The sequence below is a fragment of the Leptonychotes weddellii genome, chromosome 14 (assembly GCF_054177405.1).
Source record: "Leptonychotes weddellii isolate Sample4059 chromosome 14, ASM5417740v2, whole genome shotgun sequence".
NCBI lineage: Eukaryota > Metazoa > Chordata > Mammalia > Carnivora > Phocidae > Leptonychotes > Leptonychotes weddellii.
In genome coordinates, this window is record NC_138382.1 from 60,156,487 (window position 1) to 60,171,008 (window position 14,522).

At 36.7% G+C, this 14,522-nt stretch overlaps 1 pseudogene; it reads right to left on the reverse strand.

Annotated features, from left to right (window-relative positions):
- Positions 1–1,943: 1,943 nt before the first annotated feature.
- LOC102734172 (S-formylglutathione hydrolase pseudogene) lies at positions 1,944–7,789 on the reverse strand (annotated as a pseudogene).
- Positions 7,790–14,522: the final 6,733 nt, after the last annotated feature.

Genomic DNA, 14,522 nt, shown 5'->3' on the forward strand with positions numbered 1-14,522 from the left:
ATAATCTTCAGAAACTTAGACAACCTAGGCTTCTACAGAAAAATTTCTGAAGAATGTCTGATTAGCTTGAGTCCCTCTTGTTATTATCTGCTGCCAAAACTTCCTCAGCAGCAATGTGTGCACTTGGTATTAGTGCACATTCAGGAAGGATTAAAGCACTTGTCTGCTGCTCTGTACATGGCCAAGCCCTCAATCAAGGGCCTTTCATCTAACCACACTACTCCCCAAATCACTAGCATGTAGCTTGTCTCATGACAAGCTGTTGAAGAACCAACAGAGTCCTCAGAGGAACTAAACTCCTTGCTCAAATAATTGTGATAAGATTAGGACACTAAAAGGACATCTGCTATAGCTCTTCCTTATAATTTATACCCCTTAATGCCTGTAGATTCTGGTTTATGGATTGACTTCTAGGGCTCCTCCTCTCTTGTCAACTTTCCAGTTCATTTGTGTGAGTTTATAATAAGATGGAAAATACATATACCAAAAGCATAGTTCTTATCTCTGAAAAATGATTAAGTCGCTTTTTACCAATTTCTTATAATTTTGGAGTTGTATAGCCAAACTAATACTAATACTGGACAAATATATATTCTCAGGCAGCATTTGCCACTACCTTGACAGGTATGACGAGTTACATTCCTGGCAATATTTTGAGAGAACACAAGAGCAATGGAGTTTGTAATAGTTTCACTAATGGAGCCAAAAAGTTACAATGTTTGAATTTCCCAAAAGCCGCCCCCATAATTAATATGAATTTCTTTAAACCACTAGAACTGGGCTTCATTCCTCTCCCACATTCCCTGGGAATTCTGACTGCCATCCAGGATCTTCCCTATGATTTAAGACCAGGAGGACATGGTCTTTATGGTGTCTTCCAAATGAGACTTCTCTTAGTTACATGTTGACTACTAGTTTCTCATTGAAGTCATCCCCAACTTTGCAGAAACACCTGAACGCTGGCACCAACACCTCTCTGAGCTGAGCCATTGCCCTTTTTTTTTTTTTTTGGTAATCAAAATCTGTGGTATGTGCTTCTCTAAGAAAATACAACTCCTGCTCCCTCTTTTCTGTCTTTCAACAGCTAGCAGACACTGCCTACCATCCCTCTTACACATAATTACTTCTTTATGCTCTACCCCTTACTTAAACAGGTATTTCCCTCTTTTGTTCTCTTGTTTCCCTTTCTAAATCCCTAGGAGTATTAAATTTAGGGCTTGATTTTCACTTGGAAATGTTTTCCATATTTGTGGCACCAATGCCATCAGAGGATTTACAGTAGGTCAAGTGAAGAAAAACACAGAGTGCAGAGTGAATGAAGAATTAAAAAAAAAAAACTCTTCTGCAACAGATAAATCAAAATGCCAATTATTTTCTGCTAGAATATATTTCATCAAATAATTCATGGTTATTCTGAGAACTACAGCAGTTTAATTAATCAAAAATGAATTTATATAGTCATTGTCCTTTAAAACATGGATTTTCAAATTTGAATGCCTGAGGAATTTTAAAAATGCTTTTAAAAAGGTTTAATTTTAGAGAGAGAATGTGCACATAGGGAGGGGGAGGGGCAGAAAGAGACTCTCAAGCAGACTGCCCACTGAGTGAGGAGCCCCATGCAGGGCTTGATCTCACAATCCATGAGATCATGACCTCAGCCTAAACTGAGTCAGACGCTCAACTGACTAAGCTATCCAGGCGCCCCAAATGCCTGAGGAATTTTTTTAAAAACCTGGGTCTCAGCCACAAAGACTGATTTAACTCAATGAGTTGCAACCTGGGCATCAAGATTTTTCAAAGTTCCCCAGGTGACCTTATTGTGCAACAGAATGACGTTATTGTGCAGCCAATTTATCATGAGCACAATCAGCAGGAGTTTGATAAAATACAGATTGCTAGAGTTGCTGACTCAGTAGGTTTAGATGCGGCCTGAGGATTTCCATTCCTAACAAATTCCCAGCTGAAGTTGTTGTTCTGGAGGTCATACCGTGAGAACCACAGCTTTCATGTGCATATGAATCACCTTCAGGTGCAGAGGATTCTGTTAAAAGGCAGGTCTACTTCAGTTGGTGTGGGACTGGATTAGATTCTGCATTTCTAATAAGCTTTCAGGAGATACTAATGCTGATCTGAAGACCATACTTTATACAGCAAAAGATCAGAGCACAGGAAGTTAACTATTAGAGTAGGGCATTCATGAAATAAATACGATTTTGTGACATAGCGAGAATAAAAAATTTAGTACCAACACCATTTTGAAGTTTTCAACTGTAATTTCAATATCATTACACAGATATATGAGAAAAATTTCATGATCGTTGAGAAATTATGAAAAAATGTTTAATGTCATAGAATGAGAAATTCAAAATTACTTTTTTCACATTTTATATGTTTATTCAGAAAGTGATTCAACTATGGATGATGCATTTTTAGCACTATGAAAGCCAACATTTTAAAATCCTTTTTCCCTGCATTTCTGTTTATTACATTTTTTTTATAGTCCTGAAGAAATTCTCTTATCTGAAGTTTTTCATGCATTTGGGTATTTTGCATGATGTCTAATGTGATGGCAGTGAGGCCGTAGCTATAATCATAACCCTCTTGTAACCCAAAAACAACATTAACTTTCTTTTCTGTGTAGGCAGCTATGAAGTTACCAGATAGTGACTGTCCATCTGGAAGGAACTGGTTATCTTTTCCTTGATCAATTATTATGTCTAGCTGAGCATGTGGATAGGACTTCACAAGATGGGTAGCATCATAAGCCTTCCATTTATTTTGATCTGTCCCCAAATATCCACTAAAGGCTTTTTTGTCCCAAAGACAGAGCACTGGATTGCAAATTGGAGCAAATGCTGACACAGATTTGTACTTTCCAGGATTCTTCAAAGCACAAATCAGAGTTTCACGGCCTCCCATGGAGTGGCCAAAAATAGACATCCTGGAGGGGTCCACTGGAAAATGGGCATTTATGAGTTGGGAAAGCTCCGCAGTTACATAAGAATACATTCTGTAGTTGCGGCTCCTGGGTGGTTCAGTTGGTTGAGTGTCCAACTCTTGGTTTTGGCTCAGGTCATGATCTCATGGGTGGTGGGATTGAGCCCGGAGTCACGCTCCATGCTCAGTGGGGAGTCTGCTTGAAGATTCTCTCCCTCTCTCTCTAAAGTAAATAAAAAATCTTTTTTAAAAATGTAAGTCTTGTGGTCGTTTTTAAAAATCAGTGCCTATACAGTAAAAATTGGAACCATCGGGCTCATGAGTAATTATTTGGGGGCCATTTTCACAAAAGAGTTCTAATATTACAATTTTATAATTCTGTTTCTGCTAACCACTTCATATTTTTTATTTTCTAGACTTGAAGTTAGCAGGCTTAACAATTTTTACACTCCTACTCTGCAAGTGTTTATCCATTTTTACGTAAGTGACAAACAATTCCTGAGTTTTGTTAAGGGCTTTCTATTTTTTGGATAGTGAAGTTCTTATAATAGGGTGGAGAGAGAACATTTGGTTCCTTTTGTGTCCTTCTCATACACATTTTAAAGCAATGGCGTCAGTTTAGGAACTGCTGGATTTTTTGAAAACATCTGAATGTGGGACTTCCAAATTCTGAGAAAATAAGCAAATAACCAAATAAAATGGCACTGTAGTGTGATAACTGAACCTTTTAGACTCAAGACTCTAGATTTTAGAGGAAGGGGCAGATATAAAAATGGCGAGAAAGAGAACTATTAGAAAATGATAAAGAATGTGACAAGGCCATCTTTCAAAAGCAGGAATAAGATATTTAGCAGATTTTTGTAAAAATAAAATCAGTAATATGTATATTTCTCTCTTGCAAATTAGGATTATTCTCACCAATCTGAGAGCATGAGCTTGATGGTATAGAGGCTCTGGGTGATCAATACAAGTAAACAAGACCTGATGGGTGACAGCCCATCTGGGCTCTCTGTAAAATGAGAAGGTTCTACTTGACACTGTTTCTTAGTCTACGGGGGCAGGAGGAGGGCACACAATGCTTCGAGAAGCTTATGAAGGCTATAGATCCTCTCTCCAGAAAAATTCATGATTTGCATGTGATTCCATAGAATCCAGATGCCCTGACCATGGTTGATGGATGAGGATGTCTAGAGCCCAAGTGAATCAGACACTTCACACAGCCCTTGGCATAGAGTTAAGTTCTAGATGTTGGTGATAATGATAATAAATAGCTTCGTTTCATGAGGTGAAGAACAAGAAAAAAACCACTTGTTTCATAAACGGAGTTTCATTCAAGCTAGTGATTAGTGAAACTTCCTTCCAGATTCTGACAATAGGCTGTCAACTTGTATTGTCAGCATTTGTTATTTTGAATGGTCATTCTTTCCTGTTTTTAATCAATAATTTTTGGCAACTTGGGAGAAGATCCATTTAAGAACTACTATTTATTTATTAATTCCTTTGTACCAAGCTCTCTGATAAGCAATTAGTCTGCATTAGCTCCTTTAATCCAAACAAATCCTAGTAAGGTTTACTAATGAAGAAGTTGAGGCTTCCAGTAACTCCAGTGGTCCCACAGACTATTGTGTGGCAGGAGCAGCTCCTTTCACAAAGTGAAAACTATAGAGAACACTAATCATTTTTTTTTTTTTAAATAAATCCACCTTCGTTGGCCCAGGAATTACTGAAAATTTCTTCCAGATTCTAACAACGGTCTGTTAATATTCATCTTCACTGTTTGTTGTTTTGGAATGTCATTATCTCTGGGCTTTCGTCAATATACTTTTTTTAAAGATTTTATTTATTTGACAGAGAGCGAGACAGCGAGAGAGGGAACACAAGCAGGGGGAGTGGGAGAGGGCCGAGCAGGGAGCCCGATGCAGGGCTTGATCCCAGGACCCTGGGATCATGACCTGAGCCAAAGGCAGACGCTTAACAACTGAGCCACCCAAGTGCCCCTTTCGTCAATATTTTAAAATTTTATCTATTTATTTGATAGAGAGAGGCACAGCGAGAGAGGGAACACAAGCAGGGGGAGTGGGAGAGGGAGAAGCAGGCTTCCCGCTGAGCAGGGAGCCCGAGATGGGGCTCCATCCCAGGACTCTGAGAACATGACCCGAGCTGAAGGCAGACGCCTAACAACTGAGCCACCCAGGCGCCGCCCTTTCGTCAATATTTTAATGTGAACTCTGGACAAGGTAAACTAGGAGCTGCTAGCCCTTCAATATACCATTCTGACCAGAACTGTCATTTCCACGGCATAGCTCCAACATTGCCATTTGGCTTCCTTATTAGCTTTGGCTTTCCTCAAGAACTTGCTACCTGGATTATAAACTGAACAATATTCTATGCTCTATACTTGCATACCTTGTTTTCCTTTTCATTCATCTTGGTTTCATGCTAAACATGAAATTAGCTAGAACATTCTACTTCAAAGTGTTCATTACAAGGTTGTGAAGAAAAGAACACCATTTTTGTAAAGACTATCATGCTCAACTTTATTTGGTAAATATTTGCCATTAATGTCAGTAGGTAACAGAAACTGCTCATCCTGTAGTCATCTGCTTTCTCTTTTTAGACTTCTAGCCTCTGCCCTCTCTTTCCACCATTTAAAAGCTTTCCTGATGCATATTCCTCTTTTGGCCTCATATTTTCATACTCTGCACATTCTCCTTGAGTGACCTCATCTACTCTCGGATAGCCATGACATGCAAATCTCCAGTCCCAGCCCAGACGTTTTTCCAAACTCTTAACTCGTTTAATCATTAACAACTTGGATCAACCATCCAGTTTTCCATAGGCATCTCAAACTCCACATGTCCAAAATAAAGTTATTATCTTCAACAATCCTTCTACCTCCTGAATCATCTACTTCCCTCCCACCATTCACCCATAAAGAATTAACTTCTGATGTTTCTCACCACCCCATAATTATCACCTGCATTAATTTATCCTTGTGAAACTCAGAATCACCTACATTCATTGATTCATGAATCATTAATTGCTACTTTCTGCATATGTAAGTAGGAAGAATAAGATCCACTTACCCCAGCAGGGTGGGGGGGGATTGCAATTGTTTGAAGGCTCTTTCAAATATATTTGTGTGTGATTAAAATGATGGAATATCTTTGGATGAATTTAAGTACAAAAGGCAAAATATTTCATCCCTGTAAGTTTTTTCCTTTTGGCTTAGAAAATGTTAATATTTTTACTCAAGCCATCTGGGTCTTGGAAATATCATGTGCCTTTGATGACTATATGTGAAAACTATTTTTTGCATCTTTAAAAATTCCTGAAGGAATGCTATTACTAAGTTTGTTTTCCTATTTTTCTGACAACAAATTACAATTAACTTGCAATTCAAAAGACAAATTTGAAATCTATTTAAGCAGTTCCAAGTCAACCTCACAGATATCAAATCATCATATTAAAATATTAATAGCTATAGATAAGTGTTTCCTTGACTTACTGTCTTTTGTTTGGATGTAATTTTCTTTCATATTTAAAAAGTCCTTTAGCACCATCTGCTTCTATAACACTTCGCCATGCTTAAAAAATTTTATTCCCAGACACGGCAGTTTTGAAATTACTCCATCAAAGCTTCTTAAAGAAAATAAATTGGAAAAAGAACTTCCATTCCTCCTAGCTTGTTTCTTAACAAACAGCAGACAAAGACAATGCTTGTTACCCAAGAAACACAGTGCTACATGAATATTTTGTTATAATCAGACATTTCCCTTCTGATTTTCCCTCTGACCCTAAGGCTAACTGGTGCCTGAGGAAACAATATTTTATGTGCTATATGCACCATCTGTGCAATAATATTCCTTTAAGATATGCAGATCTCATTTTATAATCTGAACTATAAAATGGGGTGAATTTTCACACAGTCTCATCCATTTTATGGATAAACATTTAACAAATGACTAGATTGCCAAAATAAATTCCCCAAGGGAAGCTGATAGACTGAAGCAGTAACACCAGTAAAAGAAATCCAACAAAGGAAATAGCTTCTTCCTCTGTGAAACTGAAGCATACTCTTAAGAGAAAAATCAGAATTTTCCAGGGCACCTAGGTGGTTCAGTTGGTTAAGCATCCAACTCTTGATTTCAGCTCAGGTCATGGTCTCTGGGTCACAGGATGGGGCCCCACATCAGGTTCCACGCTCAGTGGGGAGTCTGCTTGAGATTCTCTCTCTCTCCCTCTGCCTCTGCCTCCCACCCCCCCCGACCCCCCACGCACGCTCTCTCTCTCTAAAAGAAATAAATCTTTAAAAAAAAATCAAACTTTTCCAATTCTTGACAGTGGTAGTACAGGATTAGGCAGCTGAATTTTTCAATGTGTACAACTCCCGAGTCAGTGATATTGATTTAGAAATATAAGTAAGTGGTATTAGGATAGTGATGTTGAAATTGTTGTAGACAGAATAAGAATAGGCCAATTGTCTTCCTAAGAAAGTCCAAGTATGGATGTTAAATTGTTTACAGATCTATTCATCCTTTCAGTCACTATTCAATATACATCAAACACCTGCTATATCTAGATTCTCTATTAGTTTCTGGAATGAATCAATAATTTTCTTATAATTTATAATAAAATTTATTCATCATCTTGTAGATGTAAATGGACCTCCATCCTCCAGTATTTTCTACCTGAATCCATTTCCCACAAGCGAGCCAGAATTCACTTTGTAAAGTTAAAATTAAATTGCATGATAAAGTTCAAATTCCCTAATAATGGTTTACAAAGACCTTGATGGTTTGACTCTTGCTTACCTCTCCTGCCTTGCTGTTCCACCTTGCTCTCTGGCCATGATGAATTACTAACCATTCACAAAACAGGCCTTCGCATGCTGTTTCCCCTGGCCAAATGCTTTTCCTCCTCTCCTTGTCTGACTCTTTCCCCCTGACCTTTTGTTTCTAGACCTCTCCTTGGCTAAAACTTCTTCAAGGACTAAAGTGTGCGCAGGTGAGCCTCTTATGCAGTCAAATGCTCGCTCCTGAGCTACAGGCCCAGGTGAACTTCTTATGCACCACGTAACACCCTGGGGCTTACACCTTGTAGCACCTGCCACAGCAAGTGATTTACTTGTCTCACTCCTGCTAGACCGTATACCCCTCAAGGACAGGCACTACGCCTTGTTTGCTCTGCAAATCTCATGATGTGAAATGCAGCCTTGGCACATCTTAGTGATGACGATTTGCTAAATGAGAAAGTAGAAAATTGAACTATGCATTCTTCTCATTCATTTTGGGGAGTTCATTTTACAGTGGCAAGCGTGTGAGGTAAGGGAAATTATCCTTAGCCTCACTACTTGACTACATGAATTGAGACATCTGGTGGTAAATGCACACACTTAAGCATATTCTCTTCCCCCCCCAAACATTTTAGTTCTAATTAATCATGAAAATGTTTCATCCTGAAATCAATAAAATGTTTCAGCCTGATCTTTCCTACTGAGAATATTAAGTGGCTTCTTCTTGCTTTATGTTTTATGATGGATCAAAATACAAGGCATCTCCAAAATCAACTTATATCTTTTTTCTTTTTCTTTTCTTTCTTTCTTTTTTGAAAGCAGGGTAGAAAGTAAAATTAACTACTCTAGAGAAAGAAATATGCTCTTAGTAGAGAGATGAGAACTCTGTCTGGATAAATTGTTTCGGTCTGCACAGTGTAGCATAAAAAATACCGAACTTCTGAAAAGGTTTTATTTCATTGGTATTTTTTCTTTAAATATTTACTGATATGGACATGGCACCCCAGTGTTACAGCATAATTTTAAGTGATAGCTATAGATCCCAAGATCAAATCTGTAAACTAAATAAACACACATCTGCATATATTTGACTGGGAGGAATTAGATCAAAACACTAATGACAGTTACCTATGGTTGAATTTTATTTTCATTTTCACTCCTCTATATTTTCCTAAAGTTTGACAAAAAGGTCAAAAGAAAACCAATAAACATTTTACACACAGGAATGAACAGAAAAGATAGTAACATTGTTCAAGAGAGAAATTAGTGGATATGGGTGTTCTGTTTCATCCTATCTTTAAAATTCTATAATTTTATGACTTCTCAACTGTACTATGCAAAAATATGTAGATTTCAGTCCATTACTAGACACAGCGGGGATTCAGATAGAAATGTCTGTCAAACGTTCTTTCACAATAGAAACAATTAATGAAATAGTTTACATATGACTTTGGTCATAATAGAAGGTGAATGCCTTGCACATAGTAGGCACTCATTATGTCTTAAATGAATTTCAATTGGTCAATGAATGTTAAATGACCTTGGTGTTAAAATTCTGTCTCTGCTGCCCTCCAGTGGCTCATGTGCTTAACTCCAAAAGAGAAAATCAAGTGCCTTCCATTCCCAGACCCTTATTTGAGGGGAGTATGAATGTCAGATTTCGGGGCTTGGTATTCCTTTTGGACAGAGTTTTGTATTCAACCTCTGTGACAGTGGGTCTGGGAATTGGTGGGTCAAGGCCAAATGCATTATCTGTCTCCTTCCACCTGCAAAAAGTCAAACTGAAGCAATAGCAATAGATGGTGTCAAACACTAATATGTTTATGTTCACACTTCATAGAGATTTTTCATTTGTGTCACCACAAACTTCTAGTAAGAAATTGTGGTGAGGGGCACCTAGGTGGCTCAGTCAGTTAAGTGTCTGACTTCGGCCCAGGTGATGATCTTAGGGTCCTTGGATTAAGCCCTGCGCCCGGCTCCGCGCTCAGCAGGGGAGTCTACTTGTCCCTCTCCCTCTTATTCTGCCTCTCCCCTGGCTAGTGCTCTCTCTCTCTGCCTCTCTCTCAAATAAATAAATTCTTTAAAAAAAGAGATTGTGGTGATAGTAGTAATAATTGCAACTCTTTTATTAGAAATAGCTCTGGCCCCTTGTTAAGGGGTGATGGTGTTGTCATGTGCTGTTAGGCACGAAAGTTCCCATCAATGGTACATCTTAATGAGCAGCCCAGAACCTAAATTTACATATCATCTAAGTGTAGTACTGTAGAAAAATGTTAACTCGACAGCAAATACCATCAGCAAATATCAGTGCTGCCATCGGTGAACACTAGAACTATATTTTGTTATTGCCCTCATCTGTGAGAGTTATATCCTGAGTTCAGTTGGTCGTTAGAGTGGCTGCAGGAGGAAACCTAATTTCCAGAACATTTAGTTTCAGTTTTTTTGACATTGGCTATGATCTACTCTGAGATATCCTGTACTTCAGGCCCCTTCTGCAGTTTTAGATAATCATCTCCAAATAAGTTATCCTCTACGTGACTTTTTTTTTTTAAGATTGATTTATTTTAGAGAGAAAGAGAGAGCAAGAGAGTGGGGGGGCGGGGTGGAGAGGGAAGGAGAGAATCTGAAGCAGACTCTCCACTGAGCCAGAGTCCAACATGGGGCTCAATCCCAGGACCCTGAGACCATGACTTGAGCCGAAATCAAAAGTCAGACGCTTAACCGACTGAGCCACCCAGGCGCCCCTACATGACTGTTTAGTGTTTATCTTCCCCTGTTATTATAGTTCTTCTGGAATATCCTTTTAGTGTTAACCAAGGAGTCTCTCAATTCCTTGCTCATCTGCCGCCACCATACCTCCAGGTGAGGTGATTACTTCTTTTTGCTCATCTGCAATCTATCTTTCTGAATTATAATCTCTTACTTTATTTTATTTTATTTTGTCTCTTACTTTCTATCTCTTAAACCATTTTTTCCTTTTTGGTAGTATGGAAGTATGAGGTATTACCCTTCATATTAAAGAGTATTTGTGTTTTCCTTATTCTCAGATTATGAGAATTTTGTGTATTGTATTGATGTTTTCATAAGCTCTTGGGTTTAGTTGGCAAGTATATCATTTTTGTGCCTTTTTACTTCACAGTAATTTTGTGACTTGTTTTCAGTTATAATATCGGGAATATTATAAAAGAACATTTATTTTTACAACTAATCTTAAGAGAATAATGTTCTCACAAAAGCCTTTTTTTATAATACTGAAGCATTTTAAAAAATAAATGTCCAATAAGAGATGTATGATACAAACTCAATAGTCATAAAATGTAGTAATATTTAGGAATTAAAATCGTGTGGTTTTTTTAGGAATTAAAATTGTTTCTTTAAAATATTCATTTGCTTGTTACAAATCCATAAAATATCAAGTAAAAGTTAAAAATTGTATGGCATTGTGGCAGTTAAAAAATAAAAACAAAGTAATAAGTATAAACAGTATTTTCCCCATTTTTAGAAATGAAGGCGCATGCATGTATTGTGTGTTATGTTTATGTGTTGTGTATATGCACACATGTCTGAAAGAATATACTCTAAGCTACCAACTGTGACTTTATCTGTGTCGCAGTTGTCATTATCTGGCTCTCTAACCAAGAACTATCCCAACTCTCATTATTCTTCATGAGGTTTTTAACCTACTCCAATTGCGCCTTAAACTTCAGCGTGTATTTTCATACAATTTCCTAAACATTTCCAAAAATTATATTGTAATGCAATAAAACCTAACACATTATAGTACCATCTCTATTCCATCTGTTCCAATCCATCACTAGCAGAATATATTTGAGATTAGAACATTAAGATAATTTCTTTGACCAATGGTATTATTGAGTAAGGGGGAAATTCAGAAGTGGAAATGCACTGCACTTGAGAAGCAAAGACATCAAGCTTGGTTTGCAAGTGTAAAATGATAAAGTAAGAAGACATTTTTCCTTAAGAACTTATGGGGAGACACACACAAAAGGAAAAGCTAAGGACTGGACCATGGTATGCTTTTCATTCTTGTTGCAACAAAGGTGAACCAAGAACACAATGAGAATTTGTTTTAAAGCACCAATTTGTAGTACTTAGTTATGGCAGCCCTAGGAAACAAATACAATTTTCTTAGGAAATTTTCTCTAGGTCTTAAAATTTTATTTGTATAGACATCTATAAAGCAGTCCCTTGTGATTTTTAAATGCTTTCTGCTTCAGTTTGTTTCCACTCAATTTCTCATTTTGTATTTTTTTAACTTCCTTTTTTCTTGATTAAATTAGTAGTATTTCGTCTATTGTTTTATTTTGCTGCAAAATGAGGGTTTTATTTATGAATTAGATCTACTGTTTTCTCTTCTGAACCTCAACAATTCCTGATTTTATCTTTATTACTTCCCTGCTTATTTCTTTCTTTGGTTTGTATTATTTATCTTTATTTTTTTTTCTTTTCCCTTGTGTTTTGATCTGGGAATTTAATTCATTTATTTTCATTCTTTCATTTTTATTCATAAAAATGTTTAAGGCTATGAAGTTTCCTCTGATCAGTATTTTAATTATATCCAATGGATTCCAATACATAGTGTTTTCATTATCATTAGTTTTCAAAAATTCTGTAATTTCAGTTTTGTATTCCCCCATCATCTATTAAGCAAGAGTTGTTGAACAGAAAGCTTTTAAATTTCCAGTTAGACTTCTGTTGTCAGTAATTTTTATTTTTTGGCTTTGTGATAAGATAATGCATAATATTTGTACTTCATGGTCCTGATTGACACTTTCCTCATGACATGATATATGATCAATTTTTGTGACTGCCATGTGCATTTGAGGAGGTACACTCTATTACCAGAGTTTGAAGCTTTATATATCCTTGAGATCTTCTTTTTTTAAGATTTTATTTATTTATTTGTCAGAGAGAGCAAGAGCACACGAACACAAGCAGGGGGAGCGGCAGGCAGAGGGAGAGGGAGAAGCAGACTCCCCGCTGAGCAGGGAGCCTGATGGAGAACTCAATCCCAGGATCCTGGGATCATGACCTGAGCCGAAGCCAGATGCTTAACCTACTGAGCCACCCAGGCATCCCTTCCTTGAGATCTTATTATCAATTTGGTATTCGTTGTCTCAAGTCTATCATATTATTTTATAATTACAATATATATTTGCCGAGTTCTTTTTCTATGCATTGTATCTTTTCTTCACTCTTTTACCTTTTAAAATATCTTTTGCTATTTAGAAAGTTCTAGTGTTATCCATCTCCTTATATCTTTTTTAAATGCTTTTAGTCCTCTCTTAACCTTTTACTCAGTATTTTATTAGTTTTTTCCGATATCCATTTACTCTCCCCTATTCCCCATATTAAAGAAAGAATGAAAGTATTCTACCTTCCTCTTTTGCTGTCCCTTCTCCTCTCATATTTTAGTTGCATTGTTTATATTCAGCCAAGAATAATTTATAATATATAGCATACAACATATTCTTCTACCATCCTTGTCCTCATTTTTGTTTTGGTCTCACTTAGATCTACAACCGAGTGTATTAAATGTGTGCCATTAGCCTCTTTTTGTTGAACTTTCACCAGTCATATCTTTGGTTAGAAGAAGCTCTTGCTCTAGTAGATTTCTCAAGAAAGGCTGTTGAGTATAGAATGTCCTACTCTCTAGCATATTAGCACCGATATGTGAAAGACAACTTGCCTTTATATAATTCTTAGTTCACACCTCCTTTCTTTGAGCTGTTTGAAAATGCTGCCAATTGATGCCTTGCTTCATATATGTTTCTCTAAGAAATTTGATGCTGGTCTAATTATCTTGTTCTTATAACTTCTTTGATTTTTTTTTTAACCTGGTGGCCTTGAGAATCTTTTTCCTCATTTTTAAAGTCTAATAGTTTTAGACTCATAGGTCTAATAGGGTATATCACCACATTTATCAATGTGGGTCTATTTTTCCTTGTATCTGGTGGGTCCTTTCAATACGTAAATACAGGTCTGGTTTGTTTCCAGAAAGTCTACTTAGATTATACTTTTAAGTATTAGTTCTGTTGTATTGTTTCATTTTTCCTCCTTCTGAAACTACAATTATACGTAAGTTAGTTCTTCTTTGCTTGAATACTGTCTCACTTTTCTTTGGCCTTTAAAAAATGTCTTATTTTTCATTTCCATTGTTGTTTTCTTACTATCATTCGTTGCACTTCATTAAATGTTCACTCATATCTTTTCTTCCTTGGGTTCTCCATAATTTAGTCTTTATTTTTTATATGATTGCCCTCCCTCTCCAGTTCAATCAACTCCCATCTCAATTCTTCTTACTTTTGCCTCCTGGATTTTTGATGCAACCTGTTTTTTTGTTTTGTTTTGCTTTAATTCCCAAATGCTGGTTTCAGAATATTTAATTCTGCTTGTAATATTGTGTTATAGTTTCCTTCTGCTTTGCTTTTCTTTTGTTTGACGAAAAGTTCATCAAGTAAACTCTATTTTCATTTTTGTTTTCTTTTAAAAGTAATTTGTACAAAGACTGTGTCCCTGCTTGGGGTAGTTTATGAGATTCTTTTTTTTTTTTTAAGATTTTATTTTTAAGTCATCTCTATACACAACATGGGGTTTGAACTCACAACCCCGAGATCAAGAGTCACATGCTCCACTGACTGAGCCAGCCAGGCACCCCTTATGAGATTCTTAATTCAAAAACACCTTCTTCTGTCAGTATAGCAAAGTATAATTTCTTTTAAGATGTTGCTTGTTTTTCTGTAAGGAGTAAAAAAAAAAAATGTGTGCT